General features: G+C 37.8%; 1 long non-coding RNA gene across 1 annotated transcript; it reads right to left on the reverse strand.

Moving 5' to 3' along the window:
• Positions 1-782: 782 nt before the first annotated feature.
• On the reverse strand, positions 783-1,850 carry LOC146614853 (uncharacterized). Its single transcript, XR_014907020.1, has 3 exons — positions 1,746-1,850; positions 1,604-1,670; positions 783-1,078 (listed from the first exon to the last, which is right to left on the reverse strand). It is a non-coding gene; the product is annotated as an uncharacterized LOC146614853 (long non-coding RNA).
• Positions 1,851-3,144: the final 1,294 nt, after the last annotated feature.

Below are 3,144 nucleotides of genomic sequence, written 5' to 3' on the forward strand. Positions count from 1 at the left end.
TATTATGGTACATTGACAAAAACATATACTTTTATTCACAGGATAAAACAGTTGTTTTGTATCACTAATTGCCCAGTACGATTACAGCATACAGCATTATTGTCACTGCTACATTTCTGTGATGCTACCAGAAATGATTTCCACTCCTATTAATAAACGGTTAACGAATGTGTATTTATGACGACGATTTGTGAGACTGGTAAACTTATGATACGTACGATGGTCTTTCTTTCTACACGGTGCATTTCAAGGTCCTGCACCCATCCGTCGGTAAACTGTACCTGGGCTTGTTGCAGTGACCGGAAGTTACTAAACTTCATGAGTGTATGCACTCACTCCAAGAACCGTATAATTATAAATATGCATATAAATATGCTATGATGAGATAGCTGACTTCATCTAACTAGCAAATGTTGTCCAGGCTACGTTGGTGATGCAGTTTTTTTAATGTGTATGATATTTTTGTCATGCGATTTTAAAGCCGGTCCTACAACCGCATCCAAGAATAACATGCAGCTTATCTCAGAACTGTCGGTGAAAATTATTCTTGGAGCTAAGTTTAATTGAGCTGCATTTTAAAGAGGTGCAATTTCACAATTTGTGTATGTAACACCTGCTTAGTATAGTAGGGTTAAACTTATAGACTAGATTCGAGAGGAGTAAAATAAATTTGAGAGAATTGAGTGTTGAACAGCCGGCAGATTTATTACAATGTTACAGTGGTGCAATAATCCAATGTAAACAGCATAGAAAATTAACAGAAGATCAACAGAGAAGAGCGCTCTTTTGAAAATAACAACAAAATAAAATAAAATAAGTAGTCTCTTTAGACCTGACTCCTGATGAGCAGGATATTGGGAGTTCAATAGTTTCCCAGAGAAACAATCCGTATGAAGTAAGCAGTTTTTGCTCTTGCTTATCTGAAATCCTGCGATTCGAAGTAATTCAGACTGTAGCTCTACTCCTGCATCCAGAACAGCTGGCCACACTGCTTTTGGATTCGCCAAGAGTTTTCACAGGGTCTGGCTCGCCATCCATATCCAGAACCACTTCAGATCCAGGATCACAAAAAACCAGTCTGCACATACAGTACAGAGCAATAAACAAAATAGTTCTTAACAGTTTTTCTAAATAAAATGAGATCTCATAAAGTTTTCAAAATCAAGTACACTGTCGTTTTAACATTGTTCTGTCTCTATGAATTCCATTTGTATTGCTTTACAGCATTACAATCAATTGTATTTATATACCCCTTTTTAAGGCATATGTAATCACATCATGAAATGTTTGTAACGTAACTAGTTTTAAATAACTTATTTACATGTATTAACCTATAACTGAAATTACAAAGTGCAGGAAAGGCACTGGACAACATTTATGGCTAAAAGAAAAGCGCATCCTTCATTAGTTTTGCACATTTGTGAAGATGCCCAATCAAATAGACAATAAAATAAAATACGACATTCCATTTCACACACGATTCAAGTACTCCGACTGGTTTTAGCTTTTTTTTAGACAATACGGAATTCGCACTGTTGCAGTGTTTACCACATGTAAAATTAGCATAAGTTTTCCTGCTAACTTATCATCTCTAGTAACTCACCGGAATTCCCAAGAAACAAATACACGCTCTGCCTGGTTTTGGTCGAGAGTAAAACACATAAAGGCCTCTGAAAAGTACATAACTTTAAGTTAGAGACTGTTGAAAATACTTTATAACACTTATTTTATACCAAAAGACTCACTGTGTAGCTTGTTATTTGCTCTCGGTGTCTTGCTCCGTTTTGCCTAGCTTAATGCAGCAACGTGCTTTTGTTGCATTCACTGAACTACGGAAAATCAAAGTGTGTTCAAGGGGTGTCGGAAATAATAATACCAGGTAAAAACAAGAAAATACTAGTAACCATGTCTATAGGGGTTACATGTATATTTTCTAAGTTCACTATTTTGTCATGTGTTGAGAAAAACACAGATTTTAAAATTACATGGTCTAATATTTACATTTAGCATATAACTGCAACATGCTTTTTTCATTTTTTTTTTTAAAGACTCGAAAGGACTTGAAATTCAAAATTTCAGACTTGTGACTTTACTTGGACTTTTACACCAGTGACTTAAGACTCGACTCTGACTTGCCTGACATTACTTGAGACTTGACTTGAGACTTGAGGATAAAGACTTGAGACTTACTTGAGACTTGCAAAACTTGGTCCCACCTCTGCCACAATCTAAAGACACCAAAAGCATCAGGTGCTCTGAGCTTCACTCAGGTGTCGCTGGTCTCACAGGTGACTTTCAGCACTCATGGCTTCACAGGCTGAAGAAGCCAAACTCTGACACGTCTCAGTGAAGTGATGGAGTGGGTGTGAAAAACATGAATCACATGTTAGAAACAGGACGTTCTCACCCTGCAGCGTCTTTTACAGAAGACGACGAGAGTTGAGTCACTCTGTCGTAATGATCACAGACACATGGAGTCAGAACTGAATAAATAAACATTTAAAGCACGTTTGGTAGCGTCCATCTGACGGCTGAACTAATAAGGATAAACCAGGATAAATAAAAGAGTTCTCACAGCAGAGGAAGAAGATTTGTGGGAATAAACAAACAGAAAAGCTTCTTCTGTCAGCACTCAGCTTTCTCTTGGACAGATTCTTTAATCCGCCTCATCTCTGCTGAATAAGTGAAAGACGTATAAAAACACGAGTTGTGTTTAATCTCTTTTAAGCAGTCCTCAATAAAAATCTTTGATTTGCATATGTATGACAAACAGAAACGGTCTGATCTGGATTTATATTCACAGTTTAAACCTCAAAGCATTTCATTCAAGCTCAGAATAAGCTTCAAATCCCAGCACAGGTTCACGTAGAGCAGGTGGACAGGTAAGCATGGAGGTCAGGTGATGCTAAGGGGTAGAGGGACACAAGCAGAGAGATGCTGTCTGATTTTGAGTCAGATGAAATCCATTAGCACTACCAGGTCAAAGCTTCCTCACGCCAAATCATTCTATTCTTAGACACTGAGAACAAAGCTCCAGAGAATCCAGCAGCTATTTCTGATCACATCATCAGCTGAGAGCTCAGGTCATGTGACAGGAGGGAAAACGGAGTGTATTTTTACCGACTCTGAAGCGGGAATAAAAAC

This window comes from Diplotaxodon limnothrissa, linkage group LG17 (assembly GCF_057381915.1).
Source record: "Diplotaxodon limnothrissa isolate DT_005_m linkage group LG17, D_limnothrissa_male_GT1.1, whole genome shotgun sequence".
In the NCBI taxonomy this organism is placed as follows: Eukaryota; Metazoa; Chordata; class Actinopteri; order Cichliformes; family Cichlidae; genus Diplotaxodon; species Diplotaxodon limnothrissa.